Source organism: Macrotis lagotis, chromosome 2 (genome assembly GCF_037893015.1).
Source record: "Macrotis lagotis isolate mMagLag1 chromosome 2, bilby.v1.9.chrom.fasta, whole genome shotgun sequence".
NCBI lineage: Eukaryota > Metazoa > Chordata > Mammalia > Peramelemorphia > Peramelidae > Macrotis > Macrotis lagotis.
In genome coordinates this window covers 188,998,177-189,019,333 of record NC_133659.1, presented here as the reverse complement: position 1 = coordinate 189,019,333, position 21,157 = coordinate 188,998,177, and the positions used below count along the sequence as shown (strand labels likewise).

The 21,157-nt window shown below is 37.5% G+C and overlaps 1 protein-coding gene across 5 annotated transcripts in view; it reads left to right on the top strand.

The window, feature by feature from the left end:
• The first annotated feature begins 2,063 nt into the window (after window positions 1-2,063).
• WIPF2 (WAS/WASL interacting protein family member 2) overlaps window positions 2,064-21,157 on the top strand; it is a 68,007-nt gene continuing 48,913 nt past the window's right edge. Inside the window, exons 1-2 of one of the 5 annotated variants that reach the window (XM_074223988.1) lie at window positions 2,064-2,325; window positions 4,638-4,713. The gene's annotated coding sequence lies outside the window, so the exon portion shown is untranslated. Of the gene's footprint in view, window positions 2,326-2,526; window positions 4,714-21,157 lie in introns of those variants that run through there. The other 4 variants (XM_074223986.1, XM_074223987.1, XM_074223989.1 and 1 more) reach the window with 4 other exon arrangements.

Sequence of the window (21,157 nt, the reverse complement as noted above, 5' to 3'; positions counted from 1 at the left end):
AATACTTCTATCTCACAGGGTTGTTGTAAGGAAAGGTCTTTGTTAATCTCAAAGTACATGAAAAAGTGAAGTAGATTTGTCCTGAAACCCTGTGTATTTCCTAATTGGAAACCATGAGCAGCCTCATTTCAGGTAGGAAGAGGAGACAGTCAAGGGAAGGAATTTTCGGGTTGTACACATCAAATCCACTAGGTGGCATTACTACTGTTCTTATTAAAGTAACTTTGGTCAACTGCCTAGGGCATCCTGGGGTAAGGGAAGGGGTTGAAGGACATGGGGAACTGTTATGGATTATTGGAGGATTTCATTTCCCAAACTGTACTAGGAGTTTAACTATCAACAAAAGGAAATTAAATTACTAACACTCAGTTTTTCTTTGTTTTTTTCCTTTTAAAAAAATCATTCAAGATAAAGGACTTTGGTGGGGGTGGTTGAAACAATTTCTAAGGTCCTGTACTTTGTCAAGGTGATTAGTAACTCTTCTCTCTTTTTTCAGTAAAGTTTTTATTTGTTTGTTTTTGTGGGGCATGGTCACATAGCTAGTAAGTATCAAGTAGAACTCAGGTATGAACTCACTAGTCAGAGTGGGGAGGGGGTAGTGATGAAATAGAGTACTAAGGTTGATGGGATCTTGCAGGCTGATAAGATTTTCCCAATGAGTATCCTGGGAGTGTTAAGGAGAAGTTACACCAGTCCCAAAGCAGGTGAGAAATGAGAAAGATTCAAGAACTCATAGTTAGACAACAAAAAGATCTGAGAGTTATTATAATGAAAAAGCTCAGTATGAATCCATTATGTGTCATGGAAATAAAAAAAACCAACTAACCACTTAATACAACATTAGGCAGCATTGAGAGCCTGGATATATTATCAATTTGGTAAACATCTTGAATATCGTGTTCAACTCTGAATGGGCTCCATATTTTAGAAAGGATATTGATAAAATGGAGAGACCAGAAGAAGTTCATCAGGAAGGTGAAAGGACAGGAAACCATGCTACCTAAGTTTAATTGGAGGAAGTTGAGATGTCATTGGAGAAGAGAATGCTTTGGGGAGGGGTGGTTTATGTGTGTGGGGGCAGGAATAACATGATAGCTATTTTCAAGTATTTGTAAAGAGCTGTCATGTGGAAGGGAGGAATCCTTTGAGTCAGAAGATCTGGATTCATCTCCTGCTTCTGACACATAATGACACCAAATGAGACTTCACTGGAATTTAAGTCACTTCATTTCTCAATGCTCTAGGTAATTTTCTAAGACCAAAAGGTACTGTTGCCCATCTGTCTTGGTAGTGGGTCTCTACGTTCCAGGGTCTGTCAAATAATAGCTGCTTAATAGGGGTTGGTGACTTGATTGATTTTCCCCTATACATCTGAATTTAAAAATAAGACAATTAAGGAGAAAAAGGATTAGACTTAAATCGCTTAGCTCCAGTTTTACAACATAAAGCAGTGGATGGGAGTGGTGGAGAGGAAGATTTAAAGTAAAAAAGTTAGGAAAACTTCACCAAAACACCATCTTGAAAGTGGAATTGGCATCCAAGAAAGACAGTAAGTTTCCCTTTGCTGAAAACCTTCAGGCCGAGGGTGGATGATGACCTTTTGGGGATACTGTGGCAAGGATTCCTACTCAGGTCTGAGCCCACTGCACGGCCTCTGGCTTCCCTCCAACTCCCAGAGGCTCCGATTCTCTGGGACATCATGATCTTGGCAGGAACCAGGCGTCTCTCTGTTGTCATGACAACTGCAGCTTGGCCACCCGCGGGTGACTGCAGGGTTAGGTGGAAGCCCGGTTCTTTTTTTTCCCTTTTGTTCCCGAGGTTAATTGGATGGTGTTGGCTGGGGCGAGGAGGATCGGGAGGTAGGTGAGCGAGGGAAGGGCATCCTCCCCCAGCCTCCGCTTCTGCCTCCCACTTCCTCTTCTTGAGAGAGGGATCCGGCGACCTCCCCAAGATGGCGTCCGCGTCCCCTCCGCCTCCGTCATTCCGCAAGGAGGCGTGGCTCCCGAGGTGCGCATGCGTCCGGCCTCTCTCGGCTCCACTCCTTCCTCCTTTCCCCCCCAGCTCCATTTTGTTCGCGGACGCTGTGGACGGTGGGAGCTCATCCATTTCCGGGTTGGCAAAAGGGGCGGTGGCGGCGAGAAAGGGTGTGAGAGAGAGAGAGAGAGAGAGAGAGAGAGAGAGAGAGAGAGAGAGAGAGAGAGAGAGAGAGAGAGAGAGAGCGCGCGCGAGCTGGGCGCTGAGAGGACGAGACGGGGCCGGAGCGGCGGCGGCGAGGGGAAGCTCTCGGAGCGCGGAGCAGCCCGGCGCCCAGGCCCCGGAACTGAGGTGACCCGCGGCGCTGGCAGCGGGGGGAAGGGAAGGGGTCGTGGGGGAGGGGCTTGAGGAGACGCGGGCGGGGGCGGGGCCTGAGGCCTCCTTCCCGAGGGCTCTGTGATGGGGGGCGGCTGCGGAGCCGGGGCGGGGGCGGGGGCCCTCGGGGCTCGTCCCTCCTCCCTCTCCCCTTCCAGACGCTCCCCCTGCTCTGCCAGGGCCGCGGGGTGCCCGGCGGCCGGGAGACGCTTGAGTTGGCCGCTCGGAGAACGGGGTGCGGGGCAGGGGGCGGCCACCGCTGCCTGGAGCTTGGGGCCTGATGGGGAGCGGGAGGGCGAGGAGGAGCCGAAGGGTCAGCCCAACCGGACCGTCCACCGGCACTGATACACTCAGCCCGAGTTGCCGGGCAAGTCCTGCAAGCCCTGAAAAAGGAGGACCCGACACGGGGGTCCCGCGCCCCCCTGCAGCGTGGGTGAACTCCACACAAGTGGAAGACCCCCTTGGGTCTTTCCAGGCCGGGGGTTAGGGCGAGATGGCCCGTCAGGGCAGGTTTGTGAAGTTCCTGGAGGGGCTTCTGTGGGAGTATAAACAAGGGCAGAGGCAGCCCACGCCTGTGAGGAGCCCCCGTCCTAACGAGTAGCCAGGCATACACTTACTCGGTAGTTGGGAGATGACCTTAAGGGAAAAGGACTTCTTGAGGCATGAAGGAATACAACACTCTTGGGAATTAGTAGGAATCGTCATTAATGTTTTATCTAGAGGTGTAAGTGCATTTTCTCATTGGAGCTTCATAATAACAACCTCGAGAGGTTGGTTCAACAAATATCAGCCCCATTTTACAGATAAGAAATATAACATTCCAAGAGATTAAATAAATTTATGTACATGTCTACCCAGGGAATCTCAGGGCAAGAATCAACTTATTTTTGTCCTTTTGTCTCCGGTACCTGGGACATAAAAGGTTGGCAGTTAATAGATACTAATTAAGTAATTTGTCCCTAAACACAAAGATCATGAAATGGCAGAGGTGGCATCTCTGTTGTGTTCTCCCAATACAACTCTAAACAACTTAAGGCATGTTAAACTGAATTCCAAATTCAAAGCACTACCAGCTCTATAACTCAAACCTGAGGTGTGTTTCTGAGAGGTCCTTCCCCCACTTCTTTCAGAGCTGCTTTTTTGACCTGCCTATAAAGGTTTGGGGAATACCTGTTTCTGGAGACCCACAAAAGGGTTTGTGCAGTTCCAGATTAGTTTCAAGCTAGGTTTCTATTAGCAATTCACCATTGACTTTGAGGCAAGGCACAGAACTCCTCATTCTTGATTTTTCTATAGGGCCCTTCATTCAGTCTATGAAGTATTTAGGACATTAATTGATTTGCTTCAGGAGATAGACAGCTTCATGATAAAACTAAAGCAGCCCTTCTCTGCATTCATGCTCCTTCACATTCTAGGGAAGAATCTGTTGATATGCATATGGGTTTTTTAACTTCCTAGTTTCAATATTCAGTGTTCTAATTTTGGTGTTATTGATGTTGGTTGACATCAGGCAACATTGTCAGCTGTGGAATTTAGGGACAACTAAGTTCAGTTTATAGTTTTGACTTAGAAGGATGCTGACTTCTTTACATTATTTACCCATCAGAAGTCTTGCTCTTAGCCATTTAAAATATTTTAATATCTATAGTTGTTTAATAATTTCCTCTTGACTTCTTTGGGAGATAGTTAAAAAAGAAATGATGCTATTGGACCTATTGTCCAGAAACATAAAATTGACATACCTGCCTTCTGATGGGTTTTTTGGTAACTGATAGACAAATTTGACTTCTTGATTTTTCTCTTTTAGAAACCTTGACTTTCTGGCTTTTCTTTTGTCTTTTCCAATTGGAACACTATCCCATTGGTGAACCTAAGGAGATACATTTTTGAAAACCCTCTCTGCCCCTTTAAGCATACTTATATTTTTGGGTAGTGTCAGACCACTGTTTACCTCAGCGATTATGCGACCCTGATAAAGAATGTGGTGACCACAGAAAGAACCAGAACAATGAAATTATCAAGATTATATTATATGAGTTGAAGAGTTGGAAAATGTGACATTATTGTTCTCAGTTTCCAGGAGACTGTATCCTCTTGGCTTAAGGCAGTCTTCCTTCACATTTGCTTGAATATTCCACATGAGCTAATCCATAGAGGCAAGATAGACCTTTTTAATTTTCCTTTTGTTTGTCCTTTGTGTTTGGTTGGCAGACTGACCTGGTGTACTTGGGGGTCTATTTTCCTAGTATTCTGAAGCCATTCTGAACTTGATGGATTGGAATTTCTAGGTGTTTCAGCAACCCCAGACTTCATTGACCCCCTGGAGAACTGGAGGTTATGAAGAGAGGACACAGTAATTTGGAGGTAAAATCATTTCTATTCTTCAATACTTTTCATTTCACCTGTAGCTAATCTTTCTCCTTCTCTTTGTTAGGAATAAGCTTAGAATATTCCAGTCAAGCTCTGATAGGGTCAGTTTACCTTATCCCTGTCCTGTTTCTGTGCAGAGGAGGAACAACTGTGGCAGCAAATTACATTGTAGTGGTCTTCTGTATTTTAGTCTGTTTGGGGACACCTCTGTGATTTGGTTTGATACCACAAGGTTGAAAAGAACCTTGACTACCCCAAATGGATGGAAACAAACTGAGCTGGTTTCCTTCAGTTTGGAGAATGGGTGTTGTCAAAAGGAAAGAATTGTTGCTGACATACAAGCAGAGACCTCAAAGCAGGAACTAACAGTTTGGCACCTTGTATCCCTTGGCCAAATAATTTCTTTTCATCTCCTGTTATGACTAGTGATCTCCCCAAAGTAGACTCTTGTTGCTGCTGTTCTTCAACACAACTTTCCAGTAGAACTTGGCTAAATTTGAATGGATGAATTGCCTGCTTTTTGAAGGGGGAAGTCTAGAACTACAGGAGTAGCAGGAAGAGTAGTTTGATGTCAAAAGTGAGACTGTTCTCAGCTCTGAGTGCTGCTTTGAAGGAAGGGAGTCATTGTCTTGTCCTGGGATCCTTGACTTCTTTCCTCAAAGATGACCTAATTTATTTAATGGTTTAAGTACAGATTCAATACCTTGAATTTAATAGAGAAGTATTTTGGAAGAAGACTGGCAAAACTGGGAGCTGTTTTGAGTAATCACAAGTTCCAGATTTTAGAAAAGTGATATTGAAAAGGACCTTATTCTAGAAAACCCAGGGTTAATAGGAAACAATTTGGTGGGGGATATGTACATGTGTTATTCTTGGTGTGGAAGCTATATATCTACCAATATTTAGGATTTGTGTTTAGAATGGCAGATTGTAAAACAGAGAAATCTTGAAGTTGGCTTCTCCTTTGTCATTTATGTAGTGACGTATCTCAGCAAAAAGATTGAACTGACAGCAGTTATGTAGCAGTTTGTTGTTCCATTCAAATTTTTTTCTCAAATAATATAACAATTTGTCCTATTCAGATTTTTCTTTCTTAAAAAGATTCCTAAAGATTCTGGAGTGGTTATATCAAAAATTTAATTTCTAGGAGTCTTGAATTTTAGTGTTTTCCGATGTTGAGGTCTTTGCTCTCTTTATAACAGTTAATAAACTTAGCTTCAAATATCTCCTGTTTGGTGAAGTCTAGAATGACTTGTCACCTCTTTCTCCCTCTTTTAAGAATCTGAGGTTCTACTCAAACTGACTTTAGTAAGATGCATATAGGTTAATGAGGTTAATGTGATAGTAACTTCGGTGTATAAAACAATATTCTTTCTATTATCTATTTTGAATGTCTGTCTTTACTCAATCTTGTAACTAAGGTATATAACTGGATTTTCTGGTTAATTTTCAGTAACCAATTCTCAAAGCTGGCTGGCTGTTTTTGTCTCTTACTTCAGAATGTGTTGTGTCAGATCTAGTACAAATTAAGCCCCTTTGAATTTTGAGGCTCTTCAATGAAAATCTCTGTTTTCACACTTCTGGTGATAACAGTTAGGTAAACAAATTTGTTAACCTAATTTCTGTCTTTGTAGCAGTGACTGAATCTAGCTGTCTTAATGTGAAACAGGGCTTCAGGTTACTCAGATTGAAGTAGTTCATTTAAATTGATATGATTTCCTTCTGTAATTATGCAAACTAATATAGAACAAAATAAATGAAGATTTATAGCTAAGTGAAAGGTTTCTTTTTCCCCAGGATGCAACGAAAGAATCCTGTACTGCTTCTTCTTACTCTGTACTTCATTGTTTAGGGGGATGTTCTGAGATCTAAATTCATTACATTGAAATTTCTTTTGCCTTTGTTTCAAAATGTAGACAAATTAAAATCAATTTATGATGTGTTTTCTTTAGCTAAAATAATTTATTTTAAAATTATGAAAAATTCTGAGTTATTACAGTTTTTAAAAAGTGAGCATGTTCTCCATTTTCTCAGTGATATTTCCTGTTATTTCATTTCCCTTCAGTATGAATATTTTTGGGGACTAGTTCTAGTTACATAGTTCCAGGCTTTACTTTGCATTTTACATATATTTATTTCTATTCTTTGGTTCTATGATCTTACTGTTATGGTTGCTCTTTGCAAAACAACTCAGATTCTTTTTCATCTATGCCTTCTTATTGTGTGTGATTTTTGGTAATCTATGTATCCACCATTTGACTTCAGCCAGTGGGCTGTTGGCCTGTTTGAGTTTGTTGTTGTCATTTCAGTCATGTCTGAGTTTTTGTGACCCCATTTGGCATTTTCTTGGCCAAAACCACTGGAGTGGTTTGCCATTTCCTTCTCCAGCTTATTTCACAGATGAGGATACTGAAGTACACAGGATTAGATGACTTGCCCAGGGTCACATAATCAAGTGGTGTTTGAATGAGGTTGAGTCTTTCTGATTCCAAGTCCAGTGATCTTATCTATTGCACTGCCTAGCTACCCAGCATTAGTTAGGTACTAGTATAGGATTCAGACTGTCCCATGATGTCTATAAAGGACTGGACCACTTTTTCTGAACTTACATCTCCCGGATGCTCCTTTATACTGTTTCCAATCATTGTTAGTGATATGCCTATTTTTTACTTACCATTTGTTTTTTTTCATTATTGACCATTGGGTCACCAGAAATTTTGGTTCTTTGGATTTTGTAGTGTTCCATAATTTATATCTGTAACATTTATACACACATACACACATGTATGTATGTATGTTTGTATGTATGTGTATATATGCATGTGTGTATATGTATGTGTGTATGTATGTATGTATGTATGTATGTATGTATATATGTATTAGAGTTGGACCGAATTGGTGGGTTGGCAATCCAAATGAAAATCATAGTTTGAACAATAGGCTTTTTTCATCCACTTGATTGTTCCTTTGTGGATTGTTGGATTGAGCTCTTTTGTGTCATTGTGGATATTATTAAGGAAGAAAGAAACAGGCATTTATTACATGTCTCCTAAGGGCTTTACAGATATCTCATGTGATTCTTATAGCAGCTCTTCCATGTAAGTGCTAATTGTTATATTTTACATTTGAAGAAACTGAAGTAAGCAAGTAACCTTGCTCAGGATCATACAACTAGTGCCTGTGGTTGAATTTGAACTCAGATCTCCTGATTCTAGGCCCAGGATTCTTTTCTACCTTGTCACTTTGAGGTAATTAGCACCATATCATCTACAAACTGGAGTGTTTGGAGGGCCTTCCCATATATAGAAAATTCATTTTCTATTTGGACTCTGTCCAGTAAGTATTGCTCAGTTTAGTCAGTGCTACCTTCTTGTATATGTCTTTCATTAATAGAGAACCCCTTCTCTCTTCAAGATAACTTTTGAAGGGATTTCTCTATTAATATCAAGATATAAAACAGAAAGTTATTTGGCACTAAATTGGACAATATTTATTGATAGAGTCCAAATGGAAAATGTATACATTGGAGATGGTTTGGAGGAGAACCTTAAAAGTTGTATTTTGCTCTACTAATTTATGTTTATTTATAATTAAGGAATACAATAAGATCTTATGTCCTTTGTATTTTTAGTCTGTGAAGGTGTGACTTGCTGTAGAGAATTGTTGGAAGACCTTGCCTGTTTCTTTTTGTTTACAGCAAGGATATTCTGGATATTTTTGTCCATCATCCCTCATAAGACTTTATAGAGAATAAAAAAGTAGGCACATGGTTGAGTTGAGTTCTTCCTTAGTCTTCAAAATCCAGCTCAGATGCCTCACTTCTATTACCATCTCTTACAGAAGTCCTCTCTCTTCCCCAAACCTCACCTTTTTTTTTTTTTTTTTTTGCACTTTCTTGGTGTATTTATCTAGTAGTTTTTTTTGGGGGGGGTTATTAAAATCATTCATGTTTGTCATTCTAGGATGTATTTTTTAAGGGCTGGGATCTAATTTTAACTTCTTTAAATTCAGGGATCTTCTTCCTTTGAGGGATCTCTCAATCCTTCTCCATGGAGGAGAGGAGACTGACCTTAAATGGGTCTATAACTCAATGTTTCTGGCATAGGGAAAGGCAGTCATGTAAATAAATTAAACTTACTTTTTTTTTAAAAGGTTAGGAACCACCCTAGATGAGAGAAAGACTTTTTTTTTCTTTGTTTTTTAGTTTTTTTGCAAGGCAAATGGGGTTAAGTGGCTTGCCCAAGGCCACACAGCTAGGTAATTATTAACTGTCTGAGACCGGATTTGAACCCAGGTACTCCTGACTCCAGGGCCGGGGCTTTATCCACTGCGCCACCTAGCCACCCCTGAGAGAAAGACTTTGATTTTTATTTTACCCACTTTCCTGGAGGGGAAACTCTAGAAAGTTTTAGACTGAAGAAATATTAAAAGTTTTATAAAAATGAGGTTTTTTAATATGCTTCCTCAGGAATTTTACAGATTTTAATATTTTCTTAATGTGTTTTTGCAGTTTATCTTGGGATTGGTGCAAAAGAAATATGGCAGCAGGAGATCTATCAGTATGATGTGTAATTGAAAAAAAACTTGAAATAATGTTAATGGGCAACAAATGTAGTAACTTGATGTAATAGAATGCTGAAATTAAGAATATGGGGAATATGGAGAAATCTAGAAAGATTTTTATTAAAATAAAACTTGTTGGCCTGGAGTGCTGATTTCATTGGTTTAGGGAAATTCTACCAATGTAGATGAATAACTTTTGTAGCTTGTATTCTTAGAGAGATGCCTAGGACACTGAGAGATTAAATTATTCATCCAGAGGTCATATTGTTCAGTATATGTCAGAAGCTGGAATTGAATACATAAATCTACTGACTCCAAAGCCAGCCAGTGCTTTATCTATTAGACTGAAGAGCTTATTATAATGAAATGATATAAAGAGGGAAAATAAAAAGTCAGAAGTAGAAAAATGCAGTTGCACATCAAGTTCATGTGAGGAAATTGAGAATGAATGGACAAAGAATTCTTTTTAAAAAATTATTCAACTACATGCAAAGATGGTTTTCAACATTCATTAGGACAAAGAATTCTAATGGTGAATTGGTGTAACTAAAATAGTGATATAATATTTTATGCATTGAAATGAATTAAATTGAATTTTGTTGCCAAAGTTTTTAATAAAACGTTTTGAAAAAATATTGTATTTTCTGGGGGTTTTATTTTCAAAATCCCCCTTATGAAGAGTCTTTTATTTTTAATCATGCTCTGACTTCTTTCAGTCCTTTAATATTATTAACATTGCATTGCATAATATTATATTGCATAATATTAATAACATTAGACCATGAAAATTAAGGGCCTGGGAATTTGATTTAGGATCAATGAGACTTAAGAAGCACTTTTTTTTTTTCCTGGGATTTGGGGACTTCTAATTTGTCATCTACTCGTTAAGGAACAATCTACTTGCTTCTAGGGAATATTTGTTGTTTTTTTTTATGTTCCTCACCAGGATAGTAAGAGATCACAGATGTTCATATCATGAATTGGTGGATACAGTATTTTATCATAGGCCAAGTATCTATTAACATATGTTTTAACTACATGTTGGACATTCAAGAGAATGAGCAAACAACTCAAGGAACATTATTCAAAATGCATAAAAGCACTTTTTCTGTATTGCCTTTTGTTTTTCAAAGTTCTGATGGATTGGCTTGATTTCCTACCCTTTTTTTTTCAAAATTGTGTCATTTTGCTCCCCCCCCCAATAATTCAGTCTGCTGAGTTTAGTAGCCAATTGCTAACTGTCTTGTAATGAGTATGTATTAATTTTCCTAGCACTTCCATAGTAGAAAGTATTTGTGATGCTAGTGACTTCAGGGTATTAGAGACTAGGAGACAAGGAGAGGCACAGCTCTTTTTGATTTTTCTGTTCTAACTGGTTTAGGTCTTAATACTGGTATGATATGCAACAATTCATTCTGTGTCAGATTTGAGACATCTTCCTTCTCAACATATATTGTAGCTTTTTTTTGGTCGGACCTTATAAAGAAGGCTGTCATTAAGTAGTTTGCATGCACATCTAACTGACTTTCATTGGCATTTTTTCATTAAATTAATTTTTTTTTAATTACATGTAAAGATAGTGAGTTGCACATATTTTTGTCTCTTTTCCCTCCCCTTCTCATGGCAATGAGTAATCTGAAAGAAGTTTTTTTATGTACAATCATGTTGAATACATTAACATATCATTCATTTCATAGGCATTATTAACTGATCTTTGGATGTAACAAAGAAGAAACATTTATTTGGGGAGTTGAGGAGTCAAAATACTTCTAGATTGGAATCATAACAGTCCTTTATAAATAGTGATTTGGGATTCACCTGTTTTGTAATAGCACTTTACAAAATTTTTTTTATTTAAGGCAATGGGGTTAAGTGACTTGCCCAGGGTCACACAGATAGGCAATTATTAGGTGTCTGAGGTCAAATTTGAACTCAGATTCTCCTGACTCCAGGGTTGGTGCTCTATCCACTGCACCACCTAGCTGCCCCATAATAGCACTTTTCTACTCAATCAACATAAATTTTGTATCTTCTAAAGATGCTGACTATTGGTAACAATATATAAAAGTGAATGAGCACAGAAAACTGGTGTCTTACAAACTCAAAGATTCCAGCTATAGGGATAGGAACTCATTATTTGGCAAAAACTGCTGGGGAAAATTAGAAAGTAGTCTAGTAGAAATTAGGCATAGGCCAGTATTTCACACTGAATAGCAAGAGAAGCTCAAAATGGGTATATCATTTAGACATTAAGTGTGATAGAAGCAAATTAGGGGAGTAAAAGAAATTATCCAAATTATCTGTCACATCTATGGATAGTGAATTTTTTTTTTTTAATTTTTCAAGGCAACGGGGTTAAGTTAAGCCCAAGTTCACACAGCTAGGTAATTATTAAGTGCCTGAGGCTGGATTTGAACTGAGATCCTCCTGACTTCAGGGCTTTGCTCTATCCACTGTACTACCTAGCTGCCCTAGGGAAGAATTTTTAGCAAGTTTCTCTGTTAAGGTTTCATCTTATATATAGGAAATTAAGCCAAATTTAGAAAAATAAAAGCACACTTGATAAATGGGTAGAGGATATAAACAGGCAGTTTTCAAAGGGAGATATCAAAGCTACTAATAGTCGCATGGAAAAAATACTCTAATTCATAATAAAATGACAGAAAATATAGATTTAACCTGAAGTTTTATTCTCTGATTTATCATTAACTTCTCTAGTTGGAGGGCTATTTTGCTAAAAACCACACCCAGGGGAGGAAGACAGAGAATATATGAGTAGACAAAATCTTAAACTTCCCTGAAACCGTTCTGTTATTTGATATCAAAGGAAATCATTCTTCTGCTGTGTTCTATTGCCTGAGAAGAGGTCATATTCTTTCACCAGTTTAAGTGCCAGGAGGTTAGGACAAGTACTCCTTTCCAAGTTTAAAGGGGAACACTTCCATTCCTTACAATAGCTAAGGAAGCCAACCTTTGACCCAGAATATAATTGTGAAAAAATTATTGTAATTACTATTATTTCACTTAGTCATTCCTTCATTTTTATCAAAGATGTCATTACATCAGCTAAAGATCAACAAAAGAGATGTAGAAGAAAAAAATTAAGGGCATATTGGAGGGAAAGATAGCATCTCTTGGAGGCCTATGGGTTCCTTGAAGAATGGGCAAGCAACAAACAAGATCTATGAAAGGGTAGCAGAGCATGACACATTTGAAGAATCAAGGGGCAGGTTACAGAGATCAAAAGTGGGCAGTTCCCTTTGATTAACTATCTTCTGGTCCATTTCTTCTTTGGGAGATATCTAATGTTGTTCTCTATCTCCAGGGTCTAGTCAATGACCAGGCTTTTTCAAGCACATTTATGTTACTTTAGCTATTTTCTTTTCTAGTAAAGAAAATATCTCAACACAAATTTTATCAGGTCCAAAACCTATGGTTTGCTAATTATTACACATAGACTCATTTAAAAATATTTGGCATTATTTTATTTCCCGAACTGAAAGATGCTGTTTCACTCACAAAAATAACTTCCATAATAATAAAGAACATACACATTTTCTAATCATTTTGGATCAGTATATATCTAGTAGGTGATATATAAAAAGTTTTAACCTTTTGCCCATGTTTAAAAAGAATAAGAAAAAAATGAAAAAATTTTAAAAATGGACCACAAGTCATACTTCTTTGAATATATTTAGTTGACTAACATTCCATTCCTAAAATAATACTTGAGTTAGTTATGATAGAGAATAATATCCTAAGGACACAAAATCTGTTTTACTTGCTTAAATATCTCCTTAGTATTTTGAAAAAGCTAAAAAATCTTGTCTTCATTCTCGAAGAAGACCATGATATTGGGAACATTTAGCTGACCACAGATATCAAGGTGATATATTAACCTAACTGATTATTAGAATTAGATAGTTGTAAGCTAATTATTATTTTTTTAAACTACTGATCACCTGATATGATTATAGGAATTTACTACAAGGACTAAGGACAATAGGAAAAGAAAATCTTCCTTTTTCATTTAGTTGTCAGTTTCCAGGTAAGACTGTGTGGATGATCAAAGGCCTTCAGCTAGATTTTAAAACTGCTAAAATTTAGACATTTCTAAATTTCATGTTTGAGAAACCGACATAGGAAAGTCCAACCTCAGAACTTGTTGAAAAATCACTTCCCTAAATCTTTCTCAATGAACCTGTCACCTACAAATATCTATGACAGAGCTGCCAACTCCATAAGCATGGGCCAATGGAAATTTCCTTAATACATGGATTTCATCCTCAGGATAGAAGATGAAATTTCAGTTTCATAAGGTCTTTAGTAGCAAATTACTATAAACAGATTTAATTCCAAATTTTATAGTTTAATATGCCAGAGGATGACTAGTATCCTACAATGCTAACAATAAAAAAAAACCTCACAACTTATTCTGCTGTTGCACATAAGGACTGCTTAAAAATGAAATATGAATTTGGGATTTAAAAAATCAATAATCCCAATTGCCTCTTAAAGCAGGTTTTTAAAAAAAATTTAATAGTAGAATATGTTCAGTTATTGACTCTGTTTAAGAAATAGGCAAATACAAATCATGGCTTTTAGAATCCTTTTATATCTATTATTTGATATCAAAGAGAACCATCCTTCTACAATGCTATTTTGCCTGAGGGAGTTAACTTTTTTTTATGAATTTAAGTATTGGGAAGACAGGGCAAGTATCCCTTCTTCAAGTCTTAAAGGAGGAAACAATTCTTTCTGGATTAAGGAGGACAGGACAAAGTCTAAAGGAGGACACGCTCCATTCCTCACAATAGCAAAGAAAATCAACCTTTGACTAGGAATAAGTTATAAAAACTTACAGTAATTATTATTTTTGTTATTATTGTTTTACATTTCCTATTTACAAATAGGGTACCCTATTTCCAAATAGGGTAAACATGAATTATTCACTAAACATGTTTTTATACTCAAATTTTACTTAGAACAGTCAAATCAGTACTGAAGTTTTCTTAATTTTAACCTTATTAATGTGCCTTAATATTATTTGTTTTATAAATTTACTTCTATCCAAATATTATAATTATTAAATGTCATTCTCAAAAAGGAAATGAGATTATTCAGAACTTTGAATTATATATTTGTGATAAATTCAACACATTAACACAAATTTTACCTGTGTCATGAAAATGACAACAAATTTTTAAAAATGGCAAAACCATTTCTTTACACTGACTGTAATTTAGTTGCTTCTATTTAATGACAGGATGTTTCACCAACAGTAAATTCCTGCTTTTTTTAATACCTTGAAAAATAGGAATTTTCCTATAAAGGCTATTAGCTGAGCATAGCTTAATTAGGTGGACAAGAGCAAGGAAAATGAAACTTCACGGTCTCACTTCATTACAGTAGTTGAGATCAAAAGGAATTTCATAGTTGTTTTGAATGCTGTTCTCTAAGAGCTGGATTGTTAACAATTCACTTCAGCTAAGTCAAAACAAAAATCTTCATCAAAACAGCCACACAGTGAAAAAAATATATTGGGTTCTCTGTCCCTGATTTCATTAATTAAAGTAAGTTGAACACAATTGTTAATTAATTTACATGTGAAAAATTTTACCTAAAGGGACATTTACAAGCTTTTATCACAAAGTTTCCAAGCATCACTTTCCCTTGGTCAAAATAAGGAGGCTAAGGTTTAAAGTGACTCAGCTTTGTAAGCCAGAGAAGAAAAACACCTAATAAAAATATCACAAAATTTCATATATAATTTGCAATCAGATTCTAAATTTTCACCACCTATGTTTCAAATCAACAGACCATTTTACATAAAATAATTCTTAATTTGTAATCTTTAAAATAATCAACTTAAATCCCTCATTATTATTTTAAGTACTATTTTCTTAAAACAAGCATTGCTTTATAGAGCTGGAGAGGAGGGGGAAGGACAGTTTCCAAGTGAATGAGATAAGGGAAAACTGTGTAAAGATGATTTAAAAATGGCCATTTTAGCTAAGCTAGGTCTAAGGAAAAAAGAGACTTGCCCTCCTCAAAATTGCAATTTCTGTATTAATAATCCATGGTTCCTGAATTGTGAATTTTAAGAGGGAAATTCTAATTTCTACCCTCTTTTACAGCTGAAAAAAAGATCAAAACTGAACTGCACAGGAAACTCTAGTACTAGTTAATAGCAAGGATAACAGTTTAAGCAGAGCAACAAATAAACCCAGCTACTTGAACAGACATACACACAAACAAATAAGAGGGTTACCTGTCTCACATATAGCGGGGCCAAAGGCACAACTTATAGAACCATACAAACAGGATGGGGCACCTGTACCAAGTTTCTCACACTGTCAGGTATTGGAAAACCAAGAGAAGTACCCTGAGCCCAAACTCGTGGAAATTTTCACCAAAAGCAAGAATTTCAGTAATTAGGAATGCTCAGAAATCTTAAACCAGCTTTTATAGGGATCCCATTTCCAACATTGTTAAAAGATGATCTACCCCTTTGCAAGTCAAAATGGTCTAATCTCACATCTGTCAACCAAAAACATTTGTTGGGATTAGAGCTGGGATTTGAAAAGTTACAGATCTTTGTCTTTCCAAGGAGCATGTCTGAGTGGACAATGAGAACTTGTCCCTTCTCAAAATTCTTTTTATAGCTGAATCATGGCACAAAAACTGAATCCTAAAAATTGAAAACCTTAAAATAAAATGATAGAAATACAGATTAGATAGGAAATTTTATTCTCTGGGATTTACCCTTAGCCTGTTTACATGTTGAAAGGTCAAAAGATGGACCCTTGGTTAAAAGGAAAATAGCACTATAAATGGAAGTGAATGCAAAGTTCTTTCTGAAAGAAGGACTGGATCTGAGTAGACCCAGCAATGGGGAGAGCACGTCTTTTTATAGGGTATGGATATATAGGAGGCAAGGTGGTATGGTTTCTATAGGGATTGGAAGCTGTTGGGGGTCTACATAGAGAATGTATTTTGGGGGGGGGTTACCAAAGTGTCATTAGACATTGTTTAGAATTTCTATGGAATAGATAATTGATGGGGCTCTACTGAGCAAAAGTAAAACTTAGACCTGGACATTCCAGCCTTTTTTTTAATTTACTCAGGGGGATTGAGGTTCGAGTGCCGTTCTTTTGGAACTATTTTCAGCTGAGTAGGAGCTATAACATCATCAGGTTCAGTAAAGGTAGTAAAGGGTGGAACGATTGGTATTCTTGGGCCTGAAGTAGCATCTTGGATCTGGACATTGGAGATGTTGCAGCATTCATTATTTTTTGGAAGAAGGATGTAAGCATCCAGAACAAAGGAGCACCTAAGAGGAATGCCAAAAAGACTGATTAGTTAGGTTAAAATGAAAAGAGGACAAGGGAGAATGTGGGAAGATTGAAACCAACTGGACCAGGTATCAGTTGATTTTTTTCCCTAATACCTGAGGCACTATCAGTTAGTTTTCTAGCAGCATTCCAAAACAATCCAGGACTGATTAACAAAGAAGCAGTAATCTTTGCCCTTCTCAGTGGTCAGTAGGTCCAGGCCCTGTCTGTTTTGTAAGGTTAGAGTGGCTAGGGAATCCACATGACCTTGAATTTGTAGGAGAATTTTGGCTATATCATCAAGACTTTTCTTGAAGGTCTTGTGATAGTTATTGAAAGTAATACCTAGAAGTTGTGATGTCTCCAACCCCCCCCTCTACACCATACCCTCTCCAGAAAGGATGCCTATAGCTATGAAGAAAGAAATGAGAGTGGGGGCCCTTCAGTACCTTGCCTTGAGGGTTACAAGAAAGGACTGGTTGCTAGGGGCTACATCAGTGTGGGGTGAGACCAGGGAACAAATACCTGACCAGTAGGTGAGAAAACTGGTATGCAGCATTTGCACAGAGGAAGAAGATCCTATCTCCTTTCAAGCTCATACTAAGGTAGAGAGCGAAGAGGTGAGCAAACTCATTCCTCTCCCTGTGCCAAAGTGAGAGCAAACTGCAAAGGGCTAGGCCTGTCATGGGTCTTGACTGGGGACATACCCATGGGCTTGGTGAATTGGGAAAGAAGGGGTGATACAAAAGGCCCCCTTTAGGTGAGAGGTATGGATATAGATAGATAGATAAGATAGATAGATATGACAGTCTTGGTAAGTTTCCTGAGCAGGGGACAGAGAGAGAGAGTGTACAAGAGTACTAATCAATGAGTATAGGAGCTGTAGGAGGGCTTTATGTCCTACATGAAGGGAATTTTGAAAGTGAGAAAGAAAGGTGCCTGCTTGCTTTTGGGGAAGGAGAAAGGGCTAGCCAGGGCCCCTGCCATATGGCTCCTTTAGAGAAGTGGGCTTGTTTTTCATCCAGTGTGTATTCTGGATTCAGGTGAGGCAAGATAAGTAATTGAAGATGTGTATAGGGTTGGCACGTAGCTTGTTTGGCTGCCTGGTCAACCTTCTCATTTCCAATTGCCACAGAACAGAGGTGGACAATGACCTGATGGTATGGCCCTTACAGTGGATCACTGCCAAAGGAGAGTAGGAGGATGCTGCAAGAGAGGAATTTAAGGATTAGGTCAGTATTAGTTATAGGAGAGCCTTTAGAGGTAAGGAAATCCCTTTCTGCTCAGATAGAGACATGAGAATGTATAATGTGAAAAGCATATTAAGAATCTATGTAGATGTTAGAGTTTCCCTTTTGCTAAAGTGAGAGCTTGAATGAAGGCAATGAGTTCTGCTCTCTGGGAGGACATCTGTGGAGGAAGAAGGCTTGGTTCAATGAGAGAGCCAATACCCTGCTATTTGCTTCCCATTTACCTTTGAGGAACTTCCATCAATGAACCAGTTATCATCAGGGTCTGGGAAGGGGATATTTGGAAATATGAGGGAAGGGCAGGAGAAGATGAGAGAGGACTTTGGGATAAGAGTGTGAGGGAGGAATCAGAGGTAAGAGTGACAGGAACTGGGAAAAATTTTATTTTCTTTTTCCTGTGAATGTAGTAAGCTTTCTTTTTTAAAAGATTAAAAAATTTTATTATATAAATATTTTATTTGTTTTTTCAATTACAGACAGTGGTAGTTTTTACCAATCATTTTTTTATGAGGTTTTGAGCTTTTACAATTTTTCTCCTTCCCTCCCCCTCCCCCTCCCCCCAATTTACAATCATGATAAACATAGATCAAAACTGAATGTGTTATGAGGAAGAAAAAAAATCAGAGATAACAAAATTGCATAATACATAATACAACTTTTAAATATTGAAGATAAGAAGCTGATTTTAAGCTGATAATAAGTCTGATTTTAAACTCCACAGTTCCCTTTAAGTAAAAAAAAAATAAACTTCATAGTTCCTTCTCTAGATATAGGTGATATTCTCCATCACAAGTCCCCTAAAATTGTCCTTGATTATTGCATTGATGGATGAACTTGATTTATCACGTGTACAAAAATATTAATAGCAGCTCTTTTTGTAGTGGCAAAGAATTGTAAATTGAGGGGATGCCTATCAATTGGGGAATGACTGAACAAATAATAGTATATGTATTTGATGGAACACTATTGTTCTATTAGAAATCAAATCTATAAGAGTATAAGGAAAAATAACCTTTGTGGCCTGACCATGAAATTGAATAATATTAAGTTGCCCAAACTGCTCCTCAAAGACTGTCATCATTGTACAATAAATCCTATCTGATCTCTTATTATCATTTCCTGAAAGGACAAGTCTCCCAACATCCTGATCATTGTCCTTCTGAGTTTGTAATTAACCTAGGGGGGAGATATTCCAGAGTCCTAAATTCTAAGTCACCAAGGTGACTGATATGAAGGCTGAGTTCTCAATAAAGAAATCATTCTTTTTACCAGGATTATAGTTTTGAGAATTTTATTATGCTTAGCACTATCTTGTCTGAGGGAGATCACATTCTTTAATGAATTTAAGTACCAGGAGGGCAGGGCAAGTACTTCTTTACCAATCTTTTTTTTTTTTGGCAAAGCAGTGGGGTTAAGTGGCTTGCCCAAGGCCCCACAGCTAGGTAGTAATTAAGTGTCTGAGGTCGGATTTGAACTCAGGTATTCCTGACTTCAGATTCCAGAGCTGGTGCTCTATCCATTGAGCCACCTAGCCACCCACTTCTTTCCCATTCTAATCCATTCCTCATATTAGCTAACAAAATCAATCTTCTACCTCACTGCTTACTTCTATTACATTTGAATTTCAGATGGTGTCATGAGGACTGAGTTGTGTCCTTTTCTTGTTTCTGATTTCTTTGGAGTCTTTGCTGCCCTTTGTGTCTCAGCTGACAAAACTGTAATTTTTAAACTTTGATCTTTTTAAAACTTAGGTCTGCAAAAATAATCTTCATGATTATACCCAAGTATTAACTTCTGGAAAAAGCTTTTCAAAGCCATTTAATACCACTTTAGTTCTATCTCTAAGTGACCTGGGTCCAGGTCACATGATAATTATCCATCTCTGGAGTGTATGCCTAATTTGGATTAGGCAATAGGTTTTTTTTCCTCTCTCTCCTCTTGATTTCAATAAGCATCCTTATTAAATGTTAGCTTTCCCTCTTAAGTTACTATTTTTTGGAGTGTATAGATGGAGAAGTTTAGATAGTGAGTATATTAAAAAGTAGCACATTTTAATTCATTCCACTGTCAAGAATTTTGAGTGTTTTGATGAGAAAAATTGGATCCAGCCTTTGCAGACAGATATTTAAATAACTGCTTTGTATTTAGGCAGGATCTTTGTATGAGATGATGGAAGCTTGGTTTAAATAAATGTATTTTATCTCTACTAGAGATTTAGAATGATATTGTTTTTTGTCAAAGCTGTAGAATCTAAGGTTGAGTAAAGGAAGAGGCTTGTTAGTTTTATTGTCCTGTCTTTAAGGAAGTTGTTCCTATTGGCCCCTAGGCCTCTTCTGCTTCTGTGGTATCAGATTATTACAGTTACTAGTATAGGTAGTTTGTTTTTTCTTCTGTAGTCAGTAGCTGAAAATGATAACCCTTTTCTGTTCTAAGGAATATATAAGGCAAGGTTCTTAAGTTTTTTTTATTTGTATCAGGTACCTTTTTGGTAATCCAGTGAAGTCTGTAGTTCTTTTCTCAGAATGATGTTTTTAAATGTATAAAGTAAAATACATCACATTACAAAGATTCACTAATTATATTAAAATGAAGTTGTAATTTTCCCTATCCAAATTTATAGACTCTTGAAATCTTAAGAATCACTGGTTTAGAATTGTGTTTATTCTTTTTTTTTTAAAGTTTTTGCAAGGCAATGGGGTTAAGTGATTTGCCAAAGATTACACAGCTAGGTTAGTTTGTGTCTGAGACTGGATTTGAACTCAGATCTTCCTGACTCCAAGACTGGTGCCCTATCCACTGTGCCACCTAGATAGCCCCTGTGTCTATGCTTTGGCATAAGGCTGATTGACCTGGGACATGCTATGTTTGTGCTAATTATCCAATTCCATGGAAATAGTTTTAGCTAGTGCCGTAAAATTCTTAGCCAGAAACTTTATTGTCTCCTTTGATTATTAATTGATCATTGACTTTGACATTGGGCATACTAATCTTTCTTGATTAGTGTAGCTGATACTACTAGTAAGTTCCTTTGGTTCCATTGTGTGGTTACTGTGTCATCTGGCTTTTCTCTTTGCTTAAACTGCAAAGGTGAGGTCCTGGGGCCAGTGGATATTATGCTGAATGATAATCAGAAAAGATTTAATTTTCAAATTACATTTGCAGTAGTTACTTCTAGTCCTGCCCTTCTTGAGACCACCCCTTCCAGCTGTGGTTTTATCTAATTGAACCTGTGGATGAACCTCTCACTGATTTATAATTATTTTAAATGAGGACATTTTAAGATGTTTTAAA